Source organism: Carassius gibelio, chromosome B20, assembly GCF_023724105.1.
Source record: "Carassius gibelio isolate Cgi1373 ecotype wild population from Czech Republic chromosome B20, carGib1.2-hapl.c, whole genome shotgun sequence".
Lineage (NCBI taxonomy): Eukaryota > Metazoa > Chordata > Actinopteri > Cypriniformes > Cyprinidae > Carassius > Carassius gibelio.
Window position 1 is genome coordinate 21960711 of NC_068415.1, and position 13455 is coordinate 21974165.

The 13455-nt window shown below is 37.8% G+C and overlaps 1 protein-coding gene across 1 annotated transcript in view; it reads left to right on the top strand.

Moving 5' to 3' along the window:
* The window catches only part of LOC127983603 (exostosin-1), a 266123-nt gene that overhangs the window by 44908 nt on the left and 207760 nt on the right, over positions 1-13455 (top strand). The gene's annotated exons all lie outside the window — the stretch shown is intronic.

Below are 13455 nucleotides of genomic sequence, written 5' to 3' on the forward strand. Positions count from 1 at the left end.
AAAAAGTGTTGCAAAGAAACGCTGCACAACGAGAAGAGGTGACCGGACCCTGAGGAAGATTGTGGAGAAGGACCCTCCCAAGGAAGAGGCATCAACTGGGGGGGTGGGGGTTTCCCCCTCCACTGGTTTCATCCTGGTTCCCCATTCTGCTGGACCTGGTTTCTGGTATATTTGTATAATTATAGTTTTTTTGTTGATGTGTGTGCTGAACCTGTCATTGATTCCCAGCGTGTCTTGTTATAATTGATCAATGAATGAGACTCAGTGTTTTTATTTCTGTTTTATTTCTTTAAACTTTTGTTGTGTTTCGATGTAGGTTAGCTCTCCCAAAAAAAAAAAAAAAAAAAAAAAAAAAAATTAAAAAAAGTTAGCTGTGGATTTAAACCCTGGTTTCCTCACATAAACAAACACTAATTAAATCATAATATGTTGTAAAGTAATTCTCACTATTACTGCATAGGAAATTATTCAGTGTAAGGTTAAAAATGCATTCAACTGATCTGCTTGCTTGTGCTGGAAGGAGAGGGTGGGATGAGTGAAAATGCGGTGTCCTTATGATATGTCTAAGATCTGGTACAAGGAAATCTTTTATTCTTACGTCTTTATCCATCTTTCTCTTATTCTGCCTCATGCAACTTGTATTGCAACCTCTATTATTTCTTGCTTTCTCAGAAAGAACAGGCCTGAGGAAAACAACTTTCAAGCAGTCTTCAAACCCTGTAATGAGTGAACAAGCAAAGCTCGGGGCTTAGAGAAACAGACACCTGCTCTCCATCATTCAGGTGCTTCTGTCTTTTATTCTGCCCGTGAAGCACTCTGATTTCTGTTGGGGATTTCACACATGTTTTTTGAATGTCAAATCCCTACAGAACTACAAAGTGAAGTGACTATTCAGATCCCATTAAATAAAGATGCAGGACCACTTAAGGGCCTCTTCAAGGCTCAGGTAAGATCTTGACTGACTCATTCAAACAGGCAAAGCGAATAAACCGTAAAATACACCTTACAAAAGTAGTGTCTTGATTAGCTAAATCGCACAGCTTCGGAAAATTATTGACCACTTTAAATTGTTCATACTGTGAGGAATCGCATTTTCTTTGATCTTTTGAGATAAAAGAGTTCATTGCACAGTGAAAATATATTGTTACTTTCAGAACTCAAAACTTCCAGTGAAAAAAGATGAAACCAAGCTGCAACAATGACTTGTTCTGTACTTCTGGAACTTATTCCAGTCAGACATAAGAATATTTCAACACTTACATTCGACACACAAGTCCTGTTTAAATGGGTCAGAGATAACATGCAATTTTTTGTTAAATATAAAAACCCTCGTTAAATATATATTCGCTTCCTCACATATTTTGTCCACAAACTGAATGTCCTGTTGTTTGAACAATAAAATAATGTAGATGAAATGACTTAATTTTGCCAAACAAATTAATTAAATTTATGTATTTATTATTATTAATGTATTTATAATAATACATTTTTAATTTCTAATGTATTATATATTATTTAAAATTATACAAAATAATAATAATATGCATACAGCTACTTTAAAACCAATAGAAATGGCTTGACAGTGTGGTTTCTGTGGTGATAAACACCTAAAACTATATTATAAAATACACAATTTCATTATAAGGTATATGTCTTTTCCAGAAAAGCTTTGCTTGGATTAAATCATTATCTATTGTTATAAATACAGCAGTGGAACATGTATTAGACCAGAATGACCAGTGGAAGAAGTGGAACTGTTTACCATATCTGAAACTATAAATACCTGTCAGACAGTATGCTAGGTATCGATTCTGAGTGTGTGCCAGTGTATACATTGAGTATAACCTATGGTATAGACTGTGTGTGTGTGTGTGTGTGTGTGTGTGTGTGTGTGTTTATTGATCGCTTGGCCCAAGGGTGTATGGATAAAGGCTCTGGTCCATAATGAAAATGACTGGAATGGAATGAGCCACACAGTAAATAGTGTGGAGCTGATACATGACTCGCAGCCACTAATGGCACTGACATAAATCCATTGCGAAAGTTACCTATAGCTTATGCTCTGAAAGCACCTCACATTCAGCCTTCGCTGTCCCAGAAATCCCAAGACATTTTGTGTGCATCACATTATTTCAACTCAAAGGAAGTTGTTCCCTTAATTTGTCCTTCATATGATCCGCATTTTGCAATAATGATGTAATATTTTCCGGTGTCCTGATATTTTTTATCCTACCCATCAGATTTTCCTACCCGGGTTTACTGTACATGCGCACATCAATATTGCATAAACAATAATATTTAATGTATCTGCATTACTGTAAGGGTAGGTGTAGGGTTGGGGTAGGTGTAGACTTTAATTAAACCCAATCTAATTGGTAGAAAATAATATTTATTGTTGGTTTCCTGTAGCTGTATCCCTTCTAGCTATAACCGCGAATATAACACATAATTACTGTATTTGCAGTACTGTAAGGGTAGGTTTAGGGTTGTGGTAGGTGTAGACGTTAATAAACCATAACTTTACAGTAGCATTTTGTACTGCCCACTGTTTTAGTGGGAGGTAGGAAAATCTGACAGGGTAGGACAAATCGACAGAAAACTGGTTTGAATTAAAAAAGTGATACCTAACAAGATGTTTGAGGAAGAGAGAAAAGAATACAGTTGCAAAATGTCTGTACAAAAAAAGGATTTTTAAATATGATAATTTATCTTATCTATTCCATGCTTTTTTAATGAATTCATATTTTATTCACAAAGATATTGTACAAACTGCTTTGTATATTACCATAATCATTTGAACATCATTATGCAAAGGTCTTTAAAAAAAGAATAGAAGTAAACAAACAAACAAACAAATAAATTCAGTAAATACATTTATAATGCTTACTTATTTTGTGGTACACAGCTTTCATATGGCAACATTTATATACACAAAAAAAGCTTTATTGCATTGCAAAGCATGATTCACTTTTATATTTATATCATATATTTATATCATGTTGTGGGTGAAATATGGGCATGTCATGTTTCTTAATCTGAAGCACTGAACTATAAAATCTGATATTTAAAAGATATTAATTTGATATTGGATTGATTGGCATGCAATATGCAATAGGTCTACTGTTTGATATGCACATACATATGTTCTGCTACAAACGTCATCCACACAAATTGACAAAAACATATTTTTTAACAAGCACCTCTTGGAACCTGATTCCCTCCCGCCTGAGCTACATGCACCTGTGGATGGGAACCACTTTCATAAAGATGCAGTTCTGTGTCCTTTTTGCTATTCAAACCTTGTCAAAATATTCCATCAACATCAAATGATAACTGATGTCTGCAAATAAATAAAGAGTAATATTAAAGGGGTCATTGGATGCCCATTTGATAATGATAATAAGCTGATATGATTCTTTAGAGCCTTAATGAAAAGTCTATAACATACTTTAGTTAATATTTCTCAATGGTAGTGTAAAAAACATATTTTTTACCCTGTCAGAATGAGTTCTGTTTTCAGTAAGCCATTCTAGTCCATTTGGCTTTAAATGCTTTAAATGAGCTCTGTTGACCCCGCCCCTCTCTTCTGTGGGGTGACAACCAGTACTGTTAACTTTAGCTGCAAAACTTGCTTACTAGCACATTTTAGGAAAGGTGATTTGCAAAGATTCATAAAAAACCTTATACTCACTTCTTCTGAAGCTCGATAACGAATGATTAGCATTAACACAGATGCATTTAGGCAGATCGGGGATTGGCGCATTTCCTTCAAAGAGCAAGTAATGTTAATCCTCTGCATCTTCAGCAGCTCAGATGTTGGAAGTAAATGACTACAGCTATGTTCATTATAGGGCTGGGTGATGAATTGCGATAATTATTTTGTCTGCAATTTTTTTTTTTTTATGCGAAGCTTGTGCATGACACTTGCATGCAATTTCTCGCCCAGCCCTAGTTCACTATTAAATCCAACAACAAAACACTTGAAATGCTTAATCTGAGACATTCTTTTCCTTCTCTGCACTGGAGAAGACACAATGGCGGACAGCTCTCAGATCACTCAGGGTAGGTTTAAGGTAACCGTGAGAGGGACCTGTGCAGAACTACGTCATTCTGACAGGAAAATCAGAGCAGCCTGATTTGAGAAAGGGGATATTAAAATAGGGATTTAAAAAGGGATTTTTTATCATTGTAGGATTGATTTTTAAACACACTTCCAACACACATTTATGTTCAAACAACAACAAAAGTTAATTTTGCATCCAATGACCCCTTTAAGAAAGTGGGAGGAAAAGACCATGTTCAGGTAAAAATGTAGGCAAAAAGTCAGAATTCATTTACTTATCAAAGCACTGTAGGAATGTGTCATAGAGGATTGAGAAATATGCATTGAATGTAGGCAATTACTTGAGCCAAATGTGTCTATTGTGAAGGAGACAATGTAGCACAAATCATGCTGGAAGATAAATGTGTCTCTCCATCCACTAAAATTGAAATGTTTCTGTTGTGAGAGAGCACTGTTTTTCAAACAACTTCAGAATGAGAATTTCACTTCAGTGTTCTCTCTGTGAAACTAAATTCTAATCAGTGATTGGTTAAACAATGGACATTCAAGGTCATCTATGAATAAAAGGCTTTTTTGTATGGGATCATTTAAAGTGGTTCACCCAAAAATGAATATTAGCTCTTTCAGAAAAATCAAGTCAGTTATATAAAAAATTATCCCGGCTCTTCCAAACTCCAATGGGAGTAGGTGGGTGTTTTTTTTTTCAGCAGTCCAAAAGTAGTCAAATAAAGCGTGTGCATCCATAATAAAACATGCCTCACACGGCTCCAGGGAAGGCCTACTGGAGTGAAATGATGTGTTTTGTAAGATAAATATTCATATTTAAAATTCTCACTTCTGCTATCTTGCATACGTGCAAGTCATTCCGACGGATGACATGGGATGTAGGCATTGCACACGCACCGGTGATTAGTAATGAACTTTGCTTCCTTTGGTCCTGTAAACAAACTCCCAAGACGAGCACATCTCACAGGCCTATGCGTGACACATCAACCACCCGGAATGGCTTGCAGGTATGACAGTCAGCAGAGTGAGACAAAAAGTGCTTAAAATGTTTTAAATATAAATAATTTTCCTACAGTAATGCATGGATGCACTAAAGGAGGTCTTTATTTACCCCCCAGAACTGTGTGAGGCATGTTTTATTATGGATGTGCATGCTCTATTTGATGACTTTTGGACTGTTTTTTGTACAATCAGGCCATGAACACAGTAAATAAAGAGATGAGAGTGGCTAAAAGGACCTACACTAAAAAGTTGGAAGAGCAGTTCACTTCCATTGACTCAACTTCATTGTGGAAAGGTCTGAGAGCCATCACAAACTACAAGACACCACCCCCCTGTACTGAGGCGAATCAACAACTTGCTGACAACCTGAATTAATTTGTGACCAATCACGAAAAGTAGGGACACAAGTCTGGGCATTTTTAGTAATTCACATCGTAATTCACGTCTTCAGAATCAGTGAGCGCTTGTTCATAAGCATCCGGCTTGTCGAAGAAGTACTTCAAAACATTTTCGGTGTAACAGCCACGGTTCAGCTCATCTGCGATCATCTTTGCTGCGTCGATCTTCATTGAATTTTGATATCAGCTACAGCCGGCCAGAAGTAGCCACGCTTCCCTCGGAGGGCGGGGACAATAACAAAAGAAACAAAAGCCAGTATGGAAATACAGACAGACAATGAAACGCCCCTACTGCGTGCTAGAAACTAGCTGATTTCAACCTCAAAATGTATGCTTTTAAATATACCAATACTGCTATCTCAAACACGTAGAGGCTTCTTTGTGATCTCAACTAACAGATTCTGCAAAAAAAACGAAAATGACCAATTTTGAAAAAAAAAAAAACGCTTCTTTCTCATTTTGCTCGAAAGTTGTGCTGCCGACTTGTGACTCTGTTTTAGCCACTGTAAAACTTTCATGATTATGATTCCTAACATAGCAAAGTACAACAAAAAGTATGAATAATATGCAGTTAAGTACTTGAAAACATTACAGTCTATTTGTATTAAGCGACAAAACACCAGTTTGGGTTTGATGCTCCATTAATACGGGCAGAAGTATGGAACTGAAAATTGCTGTCCTTTATAATTGAAACATCTGTTTGATGATTTAGTAAACTTGTTTGTTTCTAGAAGTGACCTCAAGCTCCTCCCTCAGCATCTCTTCTCGTGGATAATGTTAATGTAACTCAAACAATGTATTGTGTATGACAGATAGATATATGAATAAATGATCTTTTTGCTCGTCTAATGTATCATTCAGGAAAACCAGTGATAAATGGAGTGAAGGAAAGCAACTGTCAGACGGAGGGAAACAAAATTACATTTCGATTTTCTCTCTATTCTTTTGCAGTCTTTGTTGATTTTATGATTAAACAATGACTTCCTCCTCCCTTTTTTCCTCCTGTCCTTCTGTTTTTCTGCTTCATTCCCAACAGATTGATCATCATTTATATGAAGTTGGCTGGCTAACTGGATGTCACATTGTACCGACATGATGAATGTTGCTGTGGCAATACCGCGTGTCCAATCAAATCAGCTTGTATCATCAGGACTTACTGCACACAGCAGGATAAATAACACAAAAGCTTCCAGAAATAACATCTGATATCATCATTTTAAAGAGACACAGTCATCTTTACATGTGCACTGCACTAAATTCAGCACAACATCCGCATAAGAAAAATCAACCCCACACTAGTTGTTTTTAGGAGTTGTTGGACAATTTATTATAATTACTACTATTAGTCTTCAAATCTCTAAGGTTCTTTGGGCCTCTTCTTTGAACTCTGATCTGAAGTTCTTTCCATATACTGTATTTTCTAGTGGATTCAAGTGATGGCTGGGCCATTCTAGCAGCTTTACTTTCTTTCTCTGAAACCAAATGAGAGTTTCCTTAGCTGTGTTTTGGATCATTGTCTTGATGAAATTGTTATTTAAAGAGAGGTTTGATTGTTGCATATTTGAAATATTCAGGGACAGGCTAAGTCAATCAATCAATCAATCAATCACCTTTATTTATATAGTGCTTTAAACAAAATACATTGCGCCAAAGCACTGAACAACATTCATTTGGAAAACAGTGTCTCAATAATGCAAAATGATAGTTAAAGGCAGTTCATCATTGAATTCAGTTATGTCATCTCTGTTCAGTTGAAATAGTGTCTGTTTTAATTTGCAATCAAGTCAATGATATCGCTGTAGATGAAGTCAACCAGGTCTTAGTCACAAATAAAAAATCCAAACCATTTGAAGTGAGAAACTTTTGCAAAATAAACGGCTTGTCTAAATGTTGTCCAGCAAACTTTAAGCAAGCTTCAACATGCTTTTTTTTTTTCAGCAGTGGAATCTTGCATGGTAAGCGTGAATTTATTGTTTTCTTTGAAACAATTGTACCTGCCAATTCCAGGTCTTTCTGAAGCTCTCCACAAGTGGTCCTTGGCTCTTATACAACTCTGCTGATAATTATTATCTCTCCTCTGTCAGAAATCTTGTGAGGAGCACCTGGTCGTGGCTGGTTTATGGTGAAATAATGTTCTTTTCACACTTTCAACATTCAGAAGTATAGAAGTCCTTCTGTATGTTTTGCAACAAGAGCTCTTTGCTTTTAGCAATCTTGAAATATTTCTTGTGTGACATATTACTAATAATACACCTAATTATTGGCCATCAGCTGGGACTGAACCAGCTAATATTAATCTCCACTGACAAGGGGCAGGATTGCTTTCTAATTACTGATAGATTTGAGCTGGTGTCTTGGCTTTCCATGCTTTTTTGCACCTCTCTTTCTTCATGTGTTCAATACTTTTTTCGATACTGTGCACCATGATATCACACATTCATGTACACATGCTCCACAAACTCAGGATCAAACCCAGAATTGACAGAAAGTTTATGATTAGCATCATGGTACCAACAAAACCAGATTGGAGTGGTTTGGTTTTGCCAACTCGAAACTAATCCTGTAAACCTGAATTTTTTTCAACTACCATCCTGGTACAGCCCCCAGCTTTGTCTCTATTAGGAATCTCTTAAAGGGATAGCTTACACAAAAATGAAAATTCTGACAGCATTTACTCACCCTCAAGTTGTACCAAACCTTTATGAATTTATTTCTTCTGTTGAACTCAAAGAAGTATTTTGAAGAAAGATGGTGGTAGCCAGTTAAGGTACAACTTTTAATTTGACGTTTTTTACAAGTATGTGTTAAGACACAGTCATAAATGTATAATCGTATTAAGTACACTTAATGTACCTCTTATTTCAGTAATATTAGATTATCTAAAGTTTTTTAAAAATGTAATTTGCAATTTTTAAGCACACTTCATTTTCACCAGGGTAGGCAGACTCTTCAAGCATCCATTGTGACATCAATAAATGATGTGTTTTGTGTGTGTGTGTGAAAACAAACACACTCCAACTTTCAAAAATCTCCTGCGAAAGATCATGTTATTTCTGCATTATAAAGTAAAATAATATCACATGTAATTTAGACAGCAGAGAGCAGTTTTTAAATCTGAGTCAATCACTAAGTTCAGCTTATTTTCTCCAAGTAACAGTGTAACTAATGGTGTTGTGTAACAACTATTTAACTGGCTAGAAGAAAATTAATTAAAGTAAATAAACTCCATTTTCTCAGTGGAAGGGAACAGCAATCTCAATAATGGAAAAACAACAACAATAACTGTTTACAATGCAGCACAATATATTAACATTAGCTAATTTGAATTATGACAGAAAATACCAACAATAATCAGTAAAATTTTTAGTATACAAAAGTTATGATTGTAAGAAATAGCAATAAAGTCAATGTTATGCAGTGCATGTTTTCAAGGTCATTATGAAACTTAAATGCCATTGATTTGTCATTACAGAAATAAATTTTCCCACATTATTTTATGAGGTGTATTTGCTAGCCTACACCACCCTGCAAGATCGTGTTTGAATTCAAATTGATTGTTTGGTGTAAATTAGCTATAGCTTTCAGCGCTAACTGGAATTCAAAGAGGAGACAGGTAGTTAGCAGAAATCAATGCACAAGCCATTATGGTGATCTACAGACAGTGAAGATGCTGAAAAACTATGAGCAAGAGGAAATGTGTGTCTGTGTGAAGCACCGCAATTTTGTGTGTTTGTTCTCCTAGGATAACAAAAAGGAGGAAGTAAGGACTGTCACAAATAAAATACTTTACCTTTAATATTACCACTTTTAATAAAATTTTAGTTGAGTTTAACAACATGTGACAATTATTTTGACTATTTGGAAATGCTGCTGAAGCCCTATAATTTTATTTTAGACAGTATGAATTCAATTAGTAATGATAACTGGAAGTTAATTGTCCGTGACAGTTAACAACTGACAAACTAAGAAAGATTTATTTTCCTCACATCTATTAATGTTAAATTTAGTTAGCTATTTACAAGAAGACATTTGGAAGAATCAAAACATTTCACAGATGTGTGCACCTGGTATGTAACCCTCGTTCCCTGAAGGAGACATCACGTCAGTGATGACCAACGAATTGGGATCTCTCCAGAGATATAAATCCACTTAAGCCCTATTCGGACGGGACTAGTTTTACAGTAGCCTGACTACATCAGACTTCCTACTTCCGCTCAATTTCATTTCGCTTCTGTACTCAGTCTGATACAGCGTCAGAGCTTTCTGTTTGCCACCGGTCTGGAAACAGCCGGGCCAATCAACGAGCAGAGGGCGGGCTGAGAGCCGTGACGTAGATGCTAAGCGCCAAGTTTTACATTGTAGTTTAGAGAAATCGAAAACCGAAACGACTGCGGAAATGGGAAACGAGACACGGGATGCAATTCGCTCTGTTATGGAGAACATTCAACTCTTTTTCAAACAGAAGCCAGAACAAGAAGAGTGTTTACAACAGGTTTACAGTGGAAGTTCAATCATAGATTTGAGTTTGATGCATGATGTCTGTGCTTCGATGCGGCTGTACAGGCGCATAACATACGTCATAACTAAACGTATCTGATTAGCTTACGGGTAACCAATGATTTTAAACTTCAGACAAGTGCCCCCTAGCGAGAGAGAAAACACTTCTCTATTAAGCCATTCCAGACTCTGTCTACGAAGCAAAGTGAAGTAGCAGAGTCTGGTATTACCAGGCTAGTTTTACAGGGGGTCATTAGAGAAATTTGTGTTTCACAGACGTACTTGGTGATTTTAATCCCGTCCGAATCTGCCACGTCTGTGTTTTTCTCACACAACCTCTTTGATAATTCCAGAGCAAATTACCTACTGTTTTTCTGCAAACTCAGTGACCCTCTGAGAAAACTAATCCCGTCCGAACGCGAATGTCTATGATTGCTGGTGATTTTTTATTTCACAACGCATTTCCTTGTGTGTTTTGGCCTACGTGAATTACCGTAGATGCTCTTACCACATGAATGTTTGATATATTTGCTTACCGGCAAAGAAATAATAATAAAAAAAATAAAAAAAAATCAAGAGCAAGATCACGTAAACTGTTAAAACCGGCTATTGTAATATTGACTGCAATGCACGCATACAGAGCGCGTGATCTCTGTGACGCCCAGATGCACAAAACAGACCCTTCCACCTCTGTAATAAACACGGAGATGTTAGTCCCGTCCAAATTGGTACATGAAAATCTCAGACGTCAGGTGGTAAGAATCGAAACTCTAGTTTAGAAAACTATTCCCATTAGAATAGGGCTTTAGAGTGTAACTAAAGGAGCCAATGCTAGCATCTGGCTGCCACGTCCTATTCATTGATGCTTTCACTGAGGAGTCAAGCCGGTGACCCGGCAGCTCAGAGGTGGTACATCAACCGTGGCGACAGGACGTGACGTCTTCATTCCCCCCTTCAGGGAACGAGGGTTACATATGGAACAGAGACGTTCCCTTTCAGTCGGTCATTCTTGATGTCATGTCGTGATGACCGACGGATTGGGATCCCTACCAATACGCCACAGGTGCTGTCCCATCCAGTGCCCTATGTAGGCCTCCTGATCCTTCCTATGAAGCAGACGATAGGACTGTGTCGACTACAGCTATTTCTCGCAACAGTACACTTTCATGCACATTTTATTTTAAGTCTACAGTATACATTTTATTTTATATTTAATTCTTATATTTTGTTTACTTTTATTTAATTCTTTCATACCTGTATTTATGTATATTTTCCTCTGTGTTGTAGTCTTTAATAATCGCACTGTCCATGGAGTGGACCTGAATCACATTACACTGCTGATTATATATTCTCTATATAATCGTGTATGTGAGGAATAAAATATCTTCAATCTTGAAACACTGGGAAAGCGTGCCTTTCCATTTGGAAGAGGACACACTGTAGAGTCACTTCCTCCCAGAAGGGGTTAAGTGACATTTACTCACGTGGAGTAACCCCGAGGGGACCTACTTCACATGTAAGTCTCTAAGACAGCTCATGGCTGCATCATTTATAGACAGCAGAACATGGCCTGCCAGGGGACTCTCTGGAGAACTAGGCATCCAGGATACCGCAATCCGACTCTGAACTGGGCCTCTCATTGCCACTACCATTTTGAGGTGAGAACACCGGAAGAAACCGGATCGACACACAGACAATAGAACCTAGCAAACAAGTTAGGAGTCTCCCAACCCGCTAGGTGAACTGAATTGTGTAGCCGAGTTTTATGGTCCTCAGAAGCCTTCGAGATGCACGGGTGAGCGCTGATCAGGCTCAGAGAGACCGTGCCAGAGGAACCAATGGAGCCATGACATACCCACGGTGGGGCAGCATAGTGGAACACAGGGACTCAGTCCGAGGCTTGTGACAGCCTTCTTGTAGAACTGCCAGGTCTTGGTCACCCACAGACCCCCACTGAGAAACCATTCATTCAGCCTTGAAGGATCGGGATGTGGTGGAGGATTCCACATGAGCCCGACCTTCTCTGTGACCCGGGAAAGCATAGCCGTCATCTCTGGGTCTGGCTTGGACTATGCTGCAACACCTGAAGGGGGCAACACAGCCGGGTCACCATCCCCAGAGAGAGAGAGAGCTCTGGGCTCAAGGTGGTGAACTGAAGGAAACGGACGGCTCCCTCCATACAGTAGAGAAGCCATCGTGCCCCTCTGGCCGCTCCACTGACTGCGGGGTGCTTGAGGGGTGATGAACTCCCTATGGGGAAGCCGTTACTGTGATCCTAAAATCACCTTTGAATGACGGGAAAATTGGATCGTGGCAGAGGGACCCAGCCACGTTTGACGTTGAATCTTTCATGCAACTCCAAGATGGTCATGTCCCCAAAAATAGTACATGCACCATCAACGAACACTTGCACAGTGTGCTCAACACCCAGACACTTGAGACAGTGATCATGACTGTCCTGAGGTGCCAGAAAGGAACTGCACCCAGGCTGTTTTGTTATGCTGTTAAACTTGTATTTACACTACAGTATTAATAGTCATTTTCAATGAGCTATTCTCCTACTAGTGGTTAAATGCATTAACTATAGAGTGCTCAGGGATGACACATTTCTGTAGACCAAAACCTAGAAATGAGTTAGCATTTTAGCACTTCCACTTCAATTCTCAAGTTATTTTCATGTTTTATTTTATAATATAAAAAATAGTGGTAATACCCGGTGTGATTTTTTTAAGCTCTTATTTTCTATAAAAAAGGCTGTCGATAAGAAGTGGCTAAATGGGACTACAGAGGTTTACTGGGACATTAAACATGGTAGGTGAATTCATTTATAGACTACATTTACCTTTTTATTTCTGCCGATTGTATTTATCATATCATAATAATAAAAAAAAAAAATACATTCATACACATTTGTTGGTCACAGAAAAGTTTTTTTTTTTTTTTTTCGCTAGTCCAAAAGCCAAAGAAAAGATTCTTCTGGCTTTTTTGACAATGGAAGCAGGGCGATGCTAACTTTCGAGTTGGCCTACAAAAATAAATAATCACTAAAGAAATACAAAATGCAACAAGTCATAATGCAGCTCTATTAGTAAAAAACTTCAAAAGTAAAAATTCAATGACATGGGAAATGTTGATCTATTTTTAGCTGTGGTACTGTTATACATGTAATGTAAAAGGCTTGCCCTGTTTACATATTTTCAGGAATAAGACTAAATGGAAAGTGGGACTGACTTAATTTTTTATTGACTGCCACTGTGAAGCAGACCACAAACAAGCTTCTGCTTAAAAATCTGAAGAAGTTGTTTAACAGACCGAGATGAAGTTGCTTCCTACCACTTGTGTGATTTTAATGAGGCATATGAATAATAAAGAATCGCGTGTAGTAGTTGCTGCAGTTGTGCCCTGATTCTGTCTGATCCCCGCTCTTGAACTCTGAGCAAGAGAGCATGCTGGGATATTAACCACTCAGGGAGACGCTGAGGTCATCCC